At 36.2% G+C, this 19749-nt stretch overlaps 1 protein-coding gene across 10 annotated transcripts in view; it reads right to left on the bottom strand.

Moving 5' to 3' along the window:
- The window catches only part of CABCOCO1 (ciliary associated calcium binding coiled-coil 1), a 136014-nt gene that overhangs the window by 60890 nt on the left and 55375 nt on the right, over positions 1-19749 (bottom strand). For 2 of the 10 annotated variants that reach the window (XR_007471395.1, XR_007471394.1), the window contains exon 6: positions 19221-19363. The exons of the other annotated variants lie outside the window; for them this stretch is intronic. The gene's annotated coding sequence lies outside the window, so the exon portion shown is untranslated. The remainder of the gene's footprint in view (positions 1-19220; positions 19364-19749) is intronic. 10 annotated transcript variants of the gene reach the window in all.

The raw sequence follows: 19749 nt of genomic DNA, 5'->3' as shown, positions 1-19749 counted from the left end.
TCCCAATCTAAAGTTTTATCCTTTAAATTGTGTCTTTTGTTGAATACAATTCCTTAATATTAATGTAGTACAGTTTATCAACATTTTCTTTTATGTTATTATTTTTTGTGACCTGTTTAAGGCCATGATGATATATTTTTGTTTTCTTCTATAAGCTTAAATGTTTTACCTTCATGTTCAGATCTACAATTCACTTGGAGTTGACCTTTGTTTATATTGTGAGCTAAGGGTCCAGATTCATTATTTTTCTTTTTTTAAAAATTATTTTTGGCTGTGTTGGGTCTTCGTTGCTGTGTACAGGCTTTCTCTAGTTGTGGTGAACGGGGGCTACTCTTTGTTGCGGTGTGCATGCTTTTCATTGCGGTGGCTTCTCTTGTTGTGGAGCATGGGCTCTAGGAACACAGGCTTCAGTAATTGCGGTGTGCAGGCTCAGTAGTTGTGGTGTGTGGGCTCTAGAGCACAGGCTCAGTAGTTGTGGCGCACTCAGTAGTTGTGAGCAACTGCTCAGCTGTTGAGCTAAGTTGTAAGCTTGCGCTCAGTAATTGCTCCGTGGCATGTGGGATCTTCCCGGACCAGGGCTCAAACCCATGTCTCCTGCATTGGCAGGCATACTCTTAACCACTGCGCCACCAGGGAAGTCCTATTTTTCTTATGGAATATACACTTCACCCAGCATCACTTATTGAAAAGACCAAGTTTCCCCCTCTGCACTGTATTGCCATCTTTGTCAAAAAGCAAATGACCTTGTAAGTATGGTTCCCTTCTTGTACTTTTTAATTCTCTTCTAGTGGTCTATTTGTCCATCATTAAGTCAAACACAAGTTGTTTTAATTACTGTAGATTTATAAATCTTGAAACATTGAAACATGGTAGTATAAACCCTTCAATTTTGTTCTTCAAGATTGTTTCAGTTCTTTTTTCCTTTTGAGATTCTTTATACATTTTAGAATCAGATTATCAATTATATGTACAAAACCTGCTGGAACCCTTAATGAGATCACCTTGAATATGTAGATAAATTTGGAGAGAACTGATATCTTTATTATATCCAGTCCATGGCCATTGTATATTCCTCCATTTGTTTATATATTCTTTTAATTTCATTCAATAATGTTTTGCAGTCTTCTATGTATATATGCTTTACAAACTTCCAGTTTGATATCTCATGCTTTTTGATGCTATTATAAATGTTGTCATTTTACTAAGTTTTATTTCCTAATTATTTCTTGATGATATACAGAAAAACATATTTTGTATATTGGTCACATGTCCATTGATTTACAAAATTATTTTATAAGTTGCAATAATTCTTCTGTAGATTCTACATATACAACTGGGTCATCAAATGTGAAAATAAGAGTTTTAAATCTTACTTTCCTATTTCTATACCCTCAACTTTTTCCTGCCTTATTGCACTGGCTAGGATTGGCAGCATATCCTGAATAGAAGTAATGAGAGGAGACATCCTTATTCCCATTCTCAGGAGGAAAGGTTTCAATATTTGACCATTAATTATGATGATTATGACCATTAATTCTTCTATTCCAGATTTGTTAACAGATTTTATAATGACTGGGTGTCAGATTTATGAAATGATTGTTCTGCTTCTAATGAGAAGATCATGATTGCCCTCCTCTAGTTTAATGTGGTAAATTTCACTGATTCTCAAATATTAAACAAACCTTGCATTCTTGAAATAAACAACTTGCTCATTGTGTACTATCTTTTCATATATCATTGGATTTGATTTGTTAACAACTTACTTAGAATTTTTGTGTGTATGTTCATAAGGGAGATACATCAAGAATTTTCCTTTCTTGTAATGTCCTTGTTAGGTTTAAGTATGTTGATCTTTTTCTGAACTCAGAAAGTTCATATAAGATTAGTTTTATTTCTTTCTTAAACATGAAGATACCTGGCCTTGGAAATGTCCCTGTGGAAACTATTTTAAGTTAATTACAAAAATATTTTAATTAAATTCAATTTCTTTGATATAGAGCTATTAGAATTTTCCAAATTTTGTCATTTTATCTAGTATAAAAATTTAGGTTTAATGTTGCTTATATTGTCTTATTATCTTTTTAATGTCTATATGATCTTCAGAGATGCTCAATTTATTACTGACATTGTATTTTGTGCCATCTCTCTCTCTTTTATTTTTCTTAGTATTGCTAGGAGATTATCAATTTTATTAGTTTTTCTAAAGAATTACCTCATAGATTTCTTAATTTTCTCTACTGGTTGTATATTTTCTATTTCATTAATTTCTGCTCTTAGTTTTTTTATTTTCTTGCTTATCCTTCCTTTGAGTGTAATTTGGTATTTAAAATTTTTATTTCTTTAACTTGGTCTCTGGCTCAGCCGTCTGGGAGCCTTCTGCAAGCATCCATAAAACAGTGACAGCTAACTTGTAAAGTATGTAAAATTTCAGTCCTTTAACAGATCTTGACAATACTATTCCCTTATTATGCTTTCAATATTTGTAGAAATTTTAGTGATGTAACCTCTATTATTGTTGATATTGGTAGTTTTGTCTTCTCTTTTTTCTCTGCTCAGTCTTGATACAGATTTATCAATTTTTATTGACCTTTTAAATAACAGCTCAGCCTTTTTTGTTTTGTTTTGTTTTATTGGTTTCTGTTCCTGATTACTGGTTTTCTTCTGTTTCTTTTATGCTTAATCTTCTCTTCTTTGCTAGTTCCTTAAGGTGGAAGTTGAGGTCAGAGATGTAGGACTTTTTGTTTAATGCTGTAAATCTCCCTGTAAATACTGCTTTAGCTCTATCCTACAAATTTTGATTTTGTTTTCATTTTCATTTCATTCAAAATACTTTTAAAATTCCTTTTTGATTTTTCCTTGATCCATGGGTTATACTGAGAACTGTGTTACTGAGTTTATACATATTTGGATATTTCTCTTACTGATTTCTAATTTAATTCAATTATAATCAGAAGACATATTTTGTATAATTTGAATCCTTTGAAATTAGTAAGACTTGTTTATAGTCCAGAAATGGACTACCTTGTAAATATTCTTTGTAGTTTTTTTTTTTTTTTTGCGGTACGTGGGCCTCTCCCTGTTGTGGCCTCTCTCGTTGCAGAGCACAGGCTCCGGATGCGCAGGCTCAGTGGCCATGGCTCATGGGCCCAGCCGCTCTGTGGAATGTGGGATCTTCCCAGACCGGGGCACGAACCCGTGTCCCCTGCATCGGCAGGCAGACTCTCAACCACTGTGCCACCAGGGAAGCCCTCTTCGTGTACTTTTAAAAGAAATGTTTTCTGTGTTCAATTATGTCAAGCTATTTCATAATATTGTTCAAGTCTTCTATATTTTTACCAACTTAGTTTTCTTGGTGTTGAAATCTCTCACTATAATTGTGAATTTATGTTTCTCCTTATAGGTCCATTCGTTTTTGTTTCATGTATCTTTTGTTAATAAATTTTAAATTAAAAAATTTTTTAATTTATTTATTTTTGGCTGTGTTGGGTCTTTGTTGCTGTGTGTAGGTTTTCTCTAGTTGAGGAGAATGGGGGTTACACGCAGTGAGTGTGCTTCTAATTGCAGTGGCTTCTCTTGTTGTGGAGCACGGGCTCTAGGTGTGCAGGTTTTAGTAGTTGTGGCTCGCAGGCTCAGTAGTTGTGGCGCATGGGCTTAGTTGCTCCGCGGCACGTGGGATCTTCCGGGATCTTCCTGGACCAGGGATCGAACCCGAGTCCCCTGCATTGGCAGGTGGATTCTTAACCAACTGCGCCACCAGGGAAGTCCCTGTTTCATGTATTTTGAATCCCTATTAGGCACATAAATATTTAGGATTGTCTGTCCTCTTGAATTGACTTCTGTATCATTATGAAATGATCTTCTTTCTCACTGGTCAATTCCTTGCTCTGACCTCTGTTTTATCGGATATTTACAAAGCCATTCCTCCTTGCTTTTCATTATTTTTAGCATGGTATATATACTTTCCATCTTTTTACTTTTAACCTATACGTGTCTTTATATTCAAGGTGTGTTTCTTGTAGGCATCATATAGTTGGCAATTTTATGATCTTTGCCTTTTATTTGGGTTGTTACATTTAGTGTGATAATTCATATAGTTAGGTTTACATTTCCATTTAATGTGAAAACTGATATTGTTTAGATCTACCATCTTGCTATTTGTTTCTATTTGTCCTGTAATTCCTTTGTTCTCTTTTTCTCCTTTTTCTATCTTCTTTTGGATTAATTGAGTATATTTTTATTTCATTTCATCTCCTCTGCTTGCTTATTAGCTATAATTTTTTGGTGTGTTTTTGGCAGTTGATTTAGTGTTTAACAGTACACACCCTTAATCCAGTCTACCCTAAGTGATACTGTACCACTTCATGTACAGAAACTTAGAGCAATATATACTTCCATCTCTCCCTTCTTGGCCTTTGTGCTATTGTTGTCATATATTCTAGTTTCTTTATATGCTATAAATCCAAGAATACATTGTTTTTATTTTTTCTCAAAACAGTCAAATGTTTAAAATTTTTTAAAATTATTGTATATTGACTCACATATTTACCCTTCCAGTGCTTTCATTCCTTTGCATAAATCCGGATTTCCATTTGGTATCATTTCCCTCTGCCTGAAAGACTCCCCTTAACATTTCTTGTAATGAAGGTCTGCTCATGATGGATTTTTAAGCTTTTGTATATCTGGAAAATATTTATTTCACCAGCAGTTTTGAAAGATATCTTCACTGGATATAGAAGTTTAGGTTGATAGTTTATTTTCTTTTAGTGCTTCACTGCCTTCTGGTTTGCAATGTTTCCAAGGAGAACTCTGTTCTCATTCTTACTTTTGTTCCTCTGTGAGAAACAAAGATAATATGTTTTTATTCTCTGACTGCTTTTAAAAAGATTTCTCTTTATCACTAATTTTTAGCAATTTGATGTATCATAGATTAATTTTCTTTATGTGCCTTGTGTTTGAAGTTTGCTGAGTTTCTTGGATCTGTGAGTTTATAGTTTTCAGGAAATTTGGATAAAAATTTGCAACTATTTCTTCAAATACTTTCCCTCCTCCTCCCTTTCTCTTTCTAGGAATCCAATTACACATATACTGGGCCTCCTGAAGTTATCCCACAGCTCACTGACTTGCTTTATCTTCCTCCAGACAAGTACAGAGTAGGAGCAGAACACCTCAATCCAATTATGGACTAGAAAATCATGGGTCTGGTTTTCAAACATTGTGAGGCTAAGTGTACCTTTAATTCATCCTCACTCCTAGGATATAAGGCTAGGTGTACCTTTAATTCACACTCCACTCCAGGATCCCAACTGACCAGGACCCTTCCCTCTCTTGGTTTCTGAACTTTAATTTGTTATGCTCTCAGCAACATAAGACTCTAAAAGTTCTGCTATGTTCTATGGATGCTCTCTGCACAGCACTTGAGTCATTTTTCCTGCCACAGCTCAAGAATTAGCATATACCTGGAGTGGATGGCTGTCATAGAATGTTAGGCTCATTTCTATACACCTACCTTCTTCCTTTGATCTTTATCTCCTAATCCTGGCACCCGTGGCATGCCCATACTCTAATTTTTGTTTTCTTAGTCTTATGAACTTGCCAAAAGTTCTACTGGCTTCTTTGCTTCTTAGGGACTGCTCTCTGCCTGCTTCTCAACTTCTTGCCTTGTGCTTCCTAAAACAAATGCCCCAGGAGACAAGCAGCACACATACTTGGGCTTACTTCAAAAATACTGGGTTCACTTCTCTCTGGGATCATGGCCTCTTAAGTCTTGACTGCCTTGGAAGATCTCCAAAGCCTTCAAATGGATTTTTAAAAATTTATCCACTTTTTTATTTGTTCCTGATTACAGCATGATCTGTTACAAGATACTCCATCAGAGCTAGAAGCAGATATGCCAAAATGATTATTTTTTGATGAAGTATTTTTTACATTGGAAAGATACATAATTATTTGTAAAATTTATGCTTTATTGTTTAATGCCCCCAAAGAACATATTTCCACTGTTTTGAAAAGTGAGAATATTTTTGAGTTTACTTTATATTCAGGGAATATCAAAAGCATCACAACTGCTTTTAGGATCCAAACTGTGTTCAACAGAAACTTAGGGTTTCTCTAGTTAACTATAAGAGCTCCTTAAAGAAGCTATTGTAATAAAGTCTCTATCATCTCTTTCTCTATATCTATGTCTACACACACACACTCACACACACACACAAATTCAGCATCTCAAGCCTCCAGGCACAATGCTGTATTAGGAACTGGAAATCTGTGGCACAAAACAAAAGGTTTCCATTGACTATATACACAAAAAACTCAGTGGAAAATTTATTTAAAATAGTAATTAAGTGAGTTTCTTCCTGTTTTTGGTGAATAAATGCATTACATTCTTAAATCATTCTGTCTTCATTTTGAGGTAACAAAAATTTAAATGTACAAATTATGTAAAATGCTTATTTTATGAAGTCACTCATGCTTTAATTCACGTCCTTCACCCTTTAATTCATTTTATCATTTTGAAATGGCAAGTGGAGCTTATGTTACCACAAACATTTCCTCTAATCTGAAAAATGTGTTTTTTGAAAAGCCACTCGACGCAAATAAGGCTCTAAGTAAAGCTTCTTTTTCTAAATCAGTTTACATTAGCTATATTTTAGATAGTGATACAGTGCTGGAGCCCTAAGAAAAATGAGAGAAATAGCATTGAGTTTTGTTAATTATATATATTTTTTTCTCTTTTTGAAGGGAAGAAAGGAAGTCAGGCCAATAGTGATTTAAATGACTTTAAAACAAATTTTTCCTTTTTTTGTCTTTTGTTTTTAGTGGTTTATTAGTTGTCAGAGTCCCTCTAGGTATGTAAAATGAATTTGTTGAAAGGCATTGATTAGTGTATTTGTGAATGTGTGTAAAGGCACTATGCATTTACTGTGAAAATTTAAGTAAGTTTTTATGGTTATGGCATAAAGCTAATAAAGCAATCCATATATTTTAGCCATGTTTTAATTAAAGGTGACTATCTTAAACTGAATTAATTCCAAATGTCTGGCCTTATTTTAACTTAATGGCTCTATGTCTAAGCAATAATCTAATTTTAAGCTTTTTGTTTATTCCAAGTAAAGTCAAACAATATGTGCATTTGTTAAGAATAATCTTTGGGCCACACTTGAGTTGATGTATCCCATTAGAAATGATTTGGGGAGTCTCTTTTGAATAACCTATCTAAACTGTCTCTCCTTATGATTTGTAGAAATAAAAGGGATAAAATTAGCTATCTCTTCTATTCAAAATTAACAGTTGAATGTTAAATATTTTCCACATCTATCCATTTTGGATTTATTAAAATAAGGTTCAGAAGTATGGCCTCTTCCAAATTCTTAGAGCATTTTAACCATAAAAGGCTTAAAAATATTTTGCAAACTCATGGGCAGTAATCTGATATTCAGGTTTTTTTAAGGAATGAATGGGGTATAAGCTTTCAAAATTAGAACTTCATGTGTGATCCACCATAGAAAACATTATTTCAGTGCTTATAATGTGCCAGACACTTGAGATACAAAGAGGGAAATAAAATGTATGTAGTACCTCCTATTTTCCAGATATTTTGTTATCTAAGTTTTTTCTTACAGTACTCCTACGAGAATAAGAGGTGTTATCTAATTTTACAGATGAGGAACCCACAGCTCAGTAGAGCTAAGTAGTTTGTCCATGGTTCTAAAGGCAGCAGATGGAGACTGAATTTAAACATAGGTAGAGAAATGGAAAGGAAGATAAATAATAAACTGACCACTTCCATTTCATTTTCAAAAGAACACACTTATTCATTCAACTGCTCACATGGCTAGTGTCTGGTGTGTGTCTGTCTATATGTTGAGCACTGGGGATTTATATAATGAGACAAGTAGACATGCATCCTAAACTTAAGTGGTCTGCAATACAGTATGAGATATGAAGTTATAAGAGCTATGAGAGAGGAAAGTCCAAAGTGCTTTAACCCAGGAGAAGGTAAACTTAGTTAGCTTGCTAGTTGAGGCACTGTCCTCTATTTTGCTAATCCTCACAACTAAAGGAGGCAGATATTATTTCCCTCATTTTGTAGATGAAGAAATTGAGCTGCATAGAGATTAAGAGAATTGTCAATGATAACCCAACCTGAAAGTGGGGAGGGCTTACCTTTGAACCAAGCTTATGTATCAGCTTCTGTTTCTACCTTGTGCCAAACTTGAAATAAGACCCAGTACTTTTTTTGTATCAATTAAACAGAGAACATTCATTAAAGCATTAGTAACCAGTATAGATTTTACTAGAGATTTCTTTAAAAAGGGGGTTCCGTTGCAGCACTCTTTTCTCCCTAATATTATTAAAAATTCATTTAGTGGTTAAGAAAGTATAAACGTGTCATAGGAACAGCAAGTGCGATCTACATACCAAACATGGTTCCCAGCCTCTTACGCCCCTGCTCAGAAGTCAGCCTACAGAGAACCACCACCATCGGGTGACCAGTGATGGTAGTGACCCCTCACCTATGCATTTCTTAATGCCTTGATGAAGAGTGTATGTCCTCTGGACACTCCCAGGGGTAATGAATAGCAAGTGGCTAAACAGGTTGTACATTATTTCATCACCCTGAACTATCTGAATTCTTCCCCTACATTATAGCATGGAAGTTCCAGCACATCATTCTAACTGACTGTGGGCCACCACTGAATTCACCCATCGGTTAGCCAGCCCAGCAGACTAATAAAGCCACTCCTCGGCATTCAAGTCATGCTTTCGAGTCCTGAATCCTGAGTGAATATATCAATACATTCATCCTGCTCAGCCTCTACTGCTTCATCCTTTGTTCCATTCTCTCAAAGTCAACTCAACCATGTTCCTCCGTGTTGCATCCCTATTTCCTCCAACTCCTGCCCAATAAGTTATCTGGACAGTAAGTTATCACACACATATGTGGACAGTCAGTTCAGAATCCCATTTTGAGGGTCTGTTTCCTGAGGCCACTCTTGTTATCGATTACTATACAGTCAGGGTTCTATGAGAAAATGGCATGCTTGGTAACTGAGGAGGGCTTAAAAAGGGGGCTATTTACAAAAAAGCAGGCTGGCTTGGGGGAAAGTGACAAGGATGGTTTGGCGCTCTAACTGTTCTCATCCTGGGGCCAAGTGGGGAAGGCAGGGAGCAGTTCCCAGAGTACAGAGGGAAGAGCTGTATAGACAGGACAGGAACTCTAACCTTCTGTAAAGGCCACACCCAACATGCAGTGACCCAACAGGGAGGGAGCTGGGAGTCAGACCACCTCAGCCTCTCTCCTCCCACCCATGTCCCTGTACTGGCCCAGCTAGAAGTCAGAGGGTAAGGAGCCTGTTGATGATTTCCAAAAATGTTGGTTTTCTGAGGCACAGAGTGGGGCAGAAAAGGGCAGAAAATGTATCTGGGGGGGCAAACAGAAAACATCTAAGCACTAGGCCAAATATTTAATGCAGGATTATTTAGATAACTAGATAACTGATTATGTTGAATAGGTGACTGCACTCATTTTGTGAAAACAGAACCATTAAATATTCAGAACTTCAGCCAGAGTTTACCTCAAGGAACATTTCAAGTTTTGAAAAATTTACATTTATATCCGAGTTATGTTCACTTAGTGATCACATTACTTCAAAACATTCATTATTTAACAAAGAATAATGAAGTACTTTCACTTTTCTCAGTATTGGTTGTAACTTAATATACAGTACAGCATCCATTTTCATAAACTATATAAGCTGAAGATACATATTTGGTTAGCAGTATTTATCATATAAAAAAGAACATCATGGCGTTCCTGGATAGAAAGCATAAAGAATTCGAAAGGATTGTAAAAGTGATGACTAATTTAAAATAACTTTGTTGTAATATTATTTCTATTATCTTTTGTGTGTGTGTGTGTGTGTGTTTGGAAGGTAATAAAGTTAAACTGTGTCCTATTTTGTTTGTGTTTTTATTGCTTGAACTTTTGTGGGTAATCAATATTATGACATGCTGCATAACTTAAAAGTGGTCTAAAGTGTCTCTTTCATTCAAGGCTTTCTTTGGTGCCCCTAGCGATTAAATCAAAGCCTTTGCAGAAGTTTGGGACACTCTTTAAGCATGTGGACCTTAGTCCTCAGGTTTCATATCTCTAAGACATGGTTAAAATGTTGCCTCCATCCTATAGTTGTTGTGAAGATTGTTGACTTAAAGTTCTCAGACAGTTCCTGGCATATAGTAAATGCTCGACTAACTTAACTTCCCTTCCCTCTACCCTTTTGCCTAGTTAACTCCTGCTATCCCCAGGTCTCCAACCCAAAAGATAACTAGCTTAGAGGAGCCTTCTGTGATCCACTAATCCTCAGATTAGAGAGCACTCTCTAATCTCCTTTTTTACAATAATCTGTATTTTTCCTTTATAGTACTTGGCTTGTAATTATATGCCTGTGAGTTTATTAAATTAATGTCCATTTTTCTTGCTAGACTGTTTAGCATTATGAGCAATTGTGTTTATTTTGCTAACCAATGCCACATATTGGTAGTAAAAGTAATATTTGTAAACAAACAAACAAACAGTAAGTTCCCAGAGTACTTAATGTGGTAGGTGCACTGCACTTGTTTAATAAATATCTTGATTATTAAAGGTGACAATAGACAACAACCTGAAGATTACAGGCAACATCTACAACTGGAAATGCATTTAGAAGGCAGTGATCTTGAGCCTATAATTTGTTCCTTAGGGCAAAGTACTTGATAAGCTTAAACTGCATAGCAGCTTTGCCCACTGGAGCTGAAATGCATAACTAGTCCTGTTGCTGAAGCCAAAGAGCACATTGAGTCCAATATCTCCTGGTGAAGTTATATAGTTATCAGTAGTAAGCTTTGCTTATAAAAGGCTTAGCTTCACACACTTAAACACGTCTCTCTATAATGCTAGTCTGAACTGTTAAAAAAATACTGTTTCTCAAATAATTTTTGTTTGCACACATCAAAACAAATTAAAATTTGGTTACACTATGAACAGATATTGATTAAGCACCTATTATGAACAGGAGCAGCCTGACACAGGGGAGGAAAAATGAAAGATGAAGAAGTGAGCACTTGGAGGGTGACTGAAATAAGGGGCCAAAGAGAGAGTGTTCAGCTACTGTGGTGAGTGGGAAATGTGTAAGTTATCTGTTGCTAGGTAACAAATTATCCCAAATTTGGGGGCTCAAGAAAACAAACAGAATAACATCATTCTGTGAGTCAGGAGCCTTGGAGTGGCTTGGCTGAGCGGTTCTGGCTCAGGGTTGCTCTCCACGCTGCAGTCCGGCTGCAGTCGTATCAAGGCCACCTGGGGGAGGATCCTCTTCCTGGCTCATTCTGTGGCTGGTGGCAGGCCCTGGGTCTTTGCCCATGAGCCACTCGAGTGTCCTCATGACACAGCAGCTGGCTTCCCCCAAACAAGCCTCATGGAGACAAGACAGAAGCCACAGTTCTCTAACAGCCACATCTTGGAAGTGACATCCCATCACTTCTGCCATATTCCATTCTCTGTAAGTGAGTCACTAAGTCCAGCCAACATTCAGGGGGAGGGGAATTAAGCTCCATCTCTTGAGAGGAAAAGATTTAAAGAATCTGTGCCCTCACCGTGCGGCATGCGGGATCTTAGTTCCCCGACCAGGGATCGAACCCATGCCCTCTGTACTGGAAGCGCGGAGTCCTAACCACTGGACCGCCAGTGAATTCCCTGTGCACGTAGTTTTAAAAGCAACAGCGGAAACTTGGAGGGATACAGGAATATACTGATCTCTTTGTGACGCCTTACGGATAATGTCGGAGCTGACCTTTTAAAGAAAGCTAAAGATATAGAGTCACCATTTCCCTCAAGCTCCTAGGAATCAACTGCGAGTTTATGTGTATGTATGCGTGGGTATGAGTGTGTGTCAAAAGGCACGGGCAGGCCTCAAGGCAACCCAGCTATAGTCAGATGACATGTATACTAACATTTCAAGGCACAACGCCTCAGTGTCAAATCCCAACAGTGGTTTACAGGAGGGAGAATTCAGCATGGCCTATGGAAGTCAGGGATGGCTTCACAGAAGAAACGGGAGTTGTTCCAGATTATAAATATTAATATGTGATATTTATTTAATATATTTTTTGCTTTTTGTTAAGGAAAAGATAATTTAAGTCAGATTTCCATTGTTTAAGTGGAGCACAATTATCTGTATTCACTTGCTAGCTGCATGTGTCATTTTTTTCCCATTTAAAATACTTGATCTCTTTAGCTGAAAGCCTAATTATTTAAGCTACTGTGTATTGAATAGGGCAGAAAAACATTCTCTGAATAATGGAGAGTCTACTGTTGGTTCTTCCTCCTTTTAAGAGTGTGTGTGTGTGTGTGTGTGTGTGTGTGTGTGTGTGTGTGTGTGTATCTGCCCACAAGCACTGGCACATTTATATGATCCTGTGTGTACTGGGCATGCAAATCCTGAAGTAAAGGAAAGTAGGTTGCTGCCCCAAAATAATTCTTATTAGTCCAAAAGCCAAGCTCTGGGAGGTATGAAACTCCATATTCATCACTTAAACTTGCCATGTTTGCTGTGGTCATTAGTGCTTCAAGCAAAGAGAAGAAATAAGCAACTAAAAAATCACAGAAAACAAAAAGCCCACTCTACCTCATCTACCCTTATATTATTTCCTTGATCAAGCACAGAGCCAGTTTGCCACAGAAAACTTCGGGTTTTTTTCCCTCTTCACTCCTATAGTGTCAGTGGTGCTGATGCAGCTGCATAATTTGCATAGAAAGTTGCTTGATTCTGTAGTCAGAATACCAATAAGGTGGCCTCTTTCTAAGCATGTTTATTCTCTCTTGATTGACTCTTCACTTGCATGCTTTTCTGCACAATGCATACTTACTTGCATATTCTCAGCCATCTGTCAAACACTCATCAAGCCTTAAGGCTGGCCTTGTAATCAAACTTGAACACTCAGAAAATGTTGCCATGTGGCCCAATATTATAGAACTGTGACCAAAATCTTCTTTTTAAGAAAATAATCAATAAAAATATATCATCTTACAGTCTTGGTTGACTTACATTTGATTACATACATTTATTAACAGTTAAGTCTGCATTCACCAAGATAGGGCTAGCTCTATATTTATAGTAAATGACTTCCTAGTTATAAACAACTGCAGTTTTCTATCCACACCAACTGTAGCAGTGCAACATGATTTTCAGTCTGTAGAATGGAATCTATTTTGTCATTCTATTAGATATGCTACCCAGAATAAGACAGGCTTATCATAAATTTGGGACTTTACCATCAAGAAGAATATTTAGAAGTATACTTAAGGGAAGAATAGGACAAAATAGTTTAAATTCGAATTGTCCTAGAAAAATCTAGGATAGATGGTCACATACCCATAGATGATCTGGCTCAATCTCACATTTAATACTTTAAACAACTTTACAAAATATCTTTCAAAAATCATATAGTTAAATTTAGAATATATTTAATGAAGATATAATTTATTACCTCTCAATTCATTCAATAATATTTATTAAGCGCCTTTTGTTTGCCAGGACCTGCGCTAAAGTTGGTAGTATAAAAGTGAGGAAGGGCTTCCCTGGTGGCACAATGGTTGGGAGTCCGCCTGCCGATGCAGGGGACACGGGTTCGTGCCCCGGTCTGGGAAGATCCCACATGCTGCAGAGCGGCTGGGCCCGTGAGCCATGGCCGCTGAGCCTGCGCGTCCGGAGCCTGTGCTCTGCAACGGGAGAGACCCGCGTACCGCAAAAAAAAAAAAAAAAAAAAAAAAATAGTGAGGAAGACATGGGCCCTGTGCTCCCACACCTTATCCCTTCCATTTCTGGGTATGGCATTCATTATTGAGAAAGTGACTGCATATACCTACACAAGACCTTCCCCCAGAAGAGCCAGCCAATGGTCTTTTGTCTGCATCTGGAAGTTACGCAGACAAGACACATCTTTTTTTTTTTTTTTATCCTGTCAGACTGCTAGATTTGAAGACAGCTATTATATCTTCTCTGAGTGTTTTCTTCTTCAGAGACCTCTGGTCCTAGAAAATCCAGGTTATTTTCCGCTGAACGCATTTTGATTTGAATATGTCCCTTTTCAAATGTGTATTACTGAACCTTATATAGTCTATTTTAGACATGTCTGCACATCTTAGAGAAGATTGAAAAGATGACTTTTTCTTTAAACCAGAAGCTTGGATTTTTAATGGGTTCTGCTAAGTATGTAATCACAGAATAGAGACATATTGATTTTTCTTAGACTCCATTCATCTCCTCACTTCTTGCCATCTATTGGCTAGGTAAGTATCTTAAATTATAGAGTAAATCCCTATAGCTAGAGTCTTTGTTTTCTAGGTCTTATTGTGATGACCTTGGACATTTTGGTGATTTATATAACTCACGAATAATAAGATGCTCATCCTATGTAACAATTAAATCTTCATTTGCAGTAGAACCTTTTGCTTTAGGGAAAAAGAACACTGCCTAATTACATAAACATGAAATGCATCTCTTCCAAACAGAACAGACATTTTCATAATGTTATGCAATCTTTTAAAGTTAAATAAGCAAGAAAAAAGAAATAATGCTGAATAAGGAAAATAAAGGGAAATGGAATAAAACTTTGCTAATTTAAGTCTTTACCGTTAGACAACAGCTGCGTGTTATAATACATGCTGATTGTAAACAATAAATTCAGGACATATAGACAAGTGTAAAGGGCAAACAAAGATTATCTGGTACACTATCAACATCAGATGACTACTGCTAACAATTTGATGTATGTCCTTCAGGATCTGTTGTCTATATATACCTACATAGATATGGATATAAAATTATAAATTGCAATCACAATAGACACATTTAGTATCCTGTTTTTTTCACTTCCTTAACATAGTGTGAATAACTTTCCATCATGAGTATAATACTGTATGAGTACTTTTAATGATTACACAGTTATAATATATAGAGACACCACAAATTTTGAACACTTCCTTCTAATAGACCTTTAGGTATTTCACAGTTTGAGGGGTTTTTTTTTTCTATCATAAAAAAAACCCTGCACTGATAGTGCTGTCCATCGTCTGGTTATCTTCTTGGAATAAACTCAAAGAAGTATAACTGTTGGCTCAAAATGTAAACATATTTTAAAATTTGATATACCTTGCCAAAGTGCTCTCTGGAAAGTTTACAAATTTACACTCCTACCATCAGCATATGTGAGTGCCAGTTTACCACACTCTTAAGACAAGGTGTTATCATTTTAATTTTTGAGAATCCGATAATTTTTGTTTAATTTGCATTTCTTTGAGTTCTACAAAGGGTGAAATCTGTATAAGTTTATTGGCTATATATATTTTTTCTCTTCTAAATATGCTTTGTTATTTTTTCCATTAGTATGGTTACCTTTTTCTCATTGCTTTGTAAGAAATCATTACATACAATATTAACACTCTTATGCCTTTCCTCCACTCATGCTGTAAATTTCATTTTTAGAGTGTGTTTGATTTTTGTCTATGGTGTTCCCCTCCCTTCCTTCTTTTCTCTTCATTCTTTAAAAGACGTGTCCCTCAAACAGCTATGAAGGAATAATAGATTTGGGTTGGCAGAAAAAATGTTGAAGAGCATTTTAGGCAGCAGGAAAAGCTTACTTCAAGGCAAAAGTAAGTAGAAAACCTGTATGAAAAGACCAACCTAGCTCAATCAGAGAACTGGTCACAGAGGAACTGAGATTAATGTTAGTGGGCCAACAGATGGAAAGACTTGAGTGACAGGTTTAAGAGTTTAGGTGCCATGTGATCTGTGATGGAAACCATCTTTAAATTATGCTCCTGCCATTTATCAATTATTTTACTAGAGACAGATTCCTTGAATTTCTCTTAAAAGATTTATATTTAGGGAGGGATGATTATTTTTCTGTGCTTTGGAGAAAGAGGACTAGAAGTCTGATAAATTGTATACTCATGCAACAACCATTTGCTTTAAATGATAGATTCTAAAGTCAGGCACACATGCCAGGCAGAGCAGATAGAGTTATTTTAACACAACAATTTCTGATTGATTTTCTTTAGCAACACCCAATGTGAGCAGGTCAAACTACAAATTACGTCCTGTATGATTTTCCCTTCTAGCAGTTTGCTAATAGGATCATCCAACAACAACAAAAAAAGCCTTTCTCAAGATTAAAAACATCATCTGGATAAGTTTAGATTATTTTGATAGGTACATCTCAAGGGTAAACTAAAGAGAAAAATATCTTTATAGCTATGCTTCAGTTGACTTACTCCGTTCCAAAATACGATCAGACACGCAAATGTTGTTTTTGCTTTTTTTTTTCCTTCAGAGGGTGAGTGTTTACATAAGCCTCATATTTTGTTTATTCAGGACACCATAACTTTATAGTTTAAAGAAAGAAAATAACATTTATATTTCTATCTGGTTATCTTTCCCCCCAAAAGCTAACATTTTTAAAGTACAGTATCATTAACACCCATAAACTCTGTGGGTTTTGAAATAATGAAGAAAAAAGTGTTTTCTTTATTTTGTTTTTGCTTTAGGAATAAGTGCTCAGAACATAAAATTATATACAATTGACATTCACTGATTTTTAGAGACGTTTGAATTTTCTATATTTGCTGAGGTTAAGTGGTATTATTTTGGGTTATGAAAGGCTGCCAAAATATGACTCTAGGCAAGGTAACCACTTAGGTATATTTATCATTCTCTTTAAATATCTTTCTAAGTATGCCATATCTATAATAATCAGATTCTGCTACAGTACCACTTCTGAAAACAGGGACTCCACCAATGGCTGTGCCAGCTGTGTAATGCACAACTCCATTAATCACACAGACCACGATGTGAATGGTGCCCCCTGGAGTTGTGCAAAGGGAGATTGTATGAAAATGTCCATGTTATAAGGTAAAAGTCTAAAACATTAAGTATTTTGGCCTAAACAGTTAGAGACAAAATTACATCTATTACATTTTTAAATTAGGAAAACTATTAAAGCAGGCTTACTCTTATGAAGTTTTTTATATTCAAACACAAATATGTATATGTGTGCGTGTGTCTGTTTAAATACCTATATATAATATAACCTTTGAAAGTACAAGGGATCCAAGATTTGATGTGTTGTCACTTCGGTGAAATTAAACTGAATAAATATTTTTTAAATGTGCTATTTATACATAATTCATGATATCAATTTTATTTTCTTAGGGAAAATTTGGGATGTTATAGCACAATACCAGATTTTTAATCTATAAATGACTTTTCAGCTAAACCAAGTTTATACTTAAAATTAAAATATGGCAGCAACACATTCGTGAAGTAATTTTATGGATCGAGAGTTCACCTACTTTTTTTCTATTCAGTCTTTAATTTTGTAAACACCCAGATGATAACTCTCTATCTGTCAATATATTAGTATGGAAGCATGTTTATATGCCTGCACTTAATTTACAAAATGTGCCTCACGACTTCTCAGGAATTAACTAGGGAACAATCTTATTATTGTACAAGTAATGCAATGTGGATGAAGACATCCACACTGTAGAAGATTAACATAAATCTGAAATAATACAGAATAAAATGTCCATCTTCATGTCCTATCCAACTCCTACTTTTTCAGTCACTTGCCCAAAGGTATGTCATGTTAAAGATTAATTCAAATCCTTCTAGCCCTTTGAGTCTTTACTATCATTTACTTTTTTTTAAAAAATTATTTATTTAATTTATTTATTTTTGGCTGCATTGGGTCTTTTGTTGCTGCACATGGGCTTTCTCTAGTTGTGGTTAGCAGGGGCTACTATTCGGTGCGGTGTGTGGGCTTCTCATTGTGGTGGCTTCTCTTGTTGTGGAGCACAGGGTCTAGACATGCAGGCTTCAGTAGTTGCAGCATGTGGGCTCAGTAGTTGTGGCTAGCGGGCTCTATAGTGCAGGCTCAGTAGTTGTGGCACACGAGCTTAGGTGCTCTGCGGCATGTGGGATCTTCCCAGACCAGGGCTCAAACCCGTGTCCCCTGAATTGGCAGGCAGATTCTCAACCACTGTGCCACCAGGGAAGCCCTTTTCCTATCATTTAAATGCATAGGCATGTCTATTTATTTTCATGTTTATCTGCATTTAAAAATAAATGGAAACACTATTCATATTGTTCTACTTCTATACTTTTTTCACTAAACATATGTTTGAGATCTTAAGATAACCATACATCAGGATCTATTGGATTCCTTCTAAAGACTGGATAGTTTTCTATGGTGTGATTATACTTCATTTTATTTAACCATTCCCCTTCTTATTCACTTTCTGAAATTATTAGCTGTTATAAACCATGCTTTGATGAATATCCATGAATAAAAAGCTTTATATGAGTATGTCCAAACAGATGATTCATATAAGTAGATTTGGGGAGACAAAGGATATTCCCATTTGATTTTGCTAATCTGCTCTCCAAAATGGCTTTATAAATTTAACTTCTCATCAACCTCTCACCATAGAGTTGTGTTTTCTCGCATCTTCATTAATACTGGCAGTTAATCAATCTTTTTGTTATGAGCCAATATTATAGTTGAAAAATAGCTTTTCTTTTCTGTAGTTCCTTGATAAATAGTAAGGTTAATTATCTTTATTTCTGTTCATCTGTAATATTTACGGTCTGTTCAAATTCTTTGCCATGTTTCTGTTGTCTTGTTTGTCTCTTACTTATTCTCTAAGAACTATTTGTATGTAAAATAATTTTGACCTTTATACATTAGTTTGCAAAAATCTTCTCCAAGTTCTGCTTTTTAAAAGTGAATTTATTTATTTATTTATGGCTGCACTGGGTCTTTGTTGCTGTGTGCGGGCTTTCTCTAGTTGCAGTGAGTATGGGATACTCTTCGCTGTGGTGCATCGGCTTCTCATTGCGGGTCCTTCCCTTGTTGCGAAGTACGGGCTCTAGGCTCACAGGCTTCAGTAGTTGTGGCACGCAGGCTCAGTAGTTGTGGCTCATGGGCTCTAGAGCACAGGCTCAGTAGTTGTGGCCCACAGGCTTAGTTGGTCCGCGGCACGTGGGATCTTCCCAGACCAGGGCTTGAACCCGTGTCCCCAGCATTGGAAGGTGGATTCTTAACCACTGCACCACCAGGGTGTCCCCCAAGATCCTTTTAATTTTTTTTTTAATATTTATTTATTTGGCTGTGTTGGGTCTTACCTGAGGCATGTGGGATCTTTCATTGCAACGCGCGGGCTCTTCATTGAGGCACGTGGGCTTCTCTCTAGTTGTGGTGCGTGGGCTTAGTTTCCCCACAGCATGTGGGACCTTAGTTCCCCGACCAGGGATCGAACCTGAGTCCCCTGCGTTGGGAAGCAGATTGTTAACCACTGGACCACCAGGGAAGTCCCTCCAAGTTCCTTTTTAAAAACATTTTTCTTCATAGTATCTTTATTAAGCCGTTAGAAAAATTTAGGCAGCCAATCATACGACTAAATTTAATCTCAAAATTAAAAAAAATTTCCTCCATATTTTCTCATGTTTTTACATGAGAAGTTTTAAATTTAGCACTTTAAACCAATGGATTTTATTATTCCATTTTCCTCCTCTACTAGCTTAGCATTTATTATTTATGCAATGCTTACCCTAGAGATTACAATATACATCCTTAACTTATTAAATGTTTATAAACCAGTACTTTTACTTTTCTCAAAAAAATGACAGAAACAAAATACATTAACCCATTTAC

Source organism: Orcinus orca, chromosome 14, assembly GCF_937001465.1.
Source record: "Orcinus orca chromosome 14, mOrcOrc1.1, whole genome shotgun sequence".
Classification (NCBI taxonomy): domain Eukaryota; kingdom Metazoa; phylum Chordata; class Mammalia; order Artiodactyla; family Delphinidae; genus Orcinus; species Orcinus orca.
Note: the sequence above shows the minus strand (reverse complement) of the source record. Positions and strands in the feature narration are given on the sequence as shown.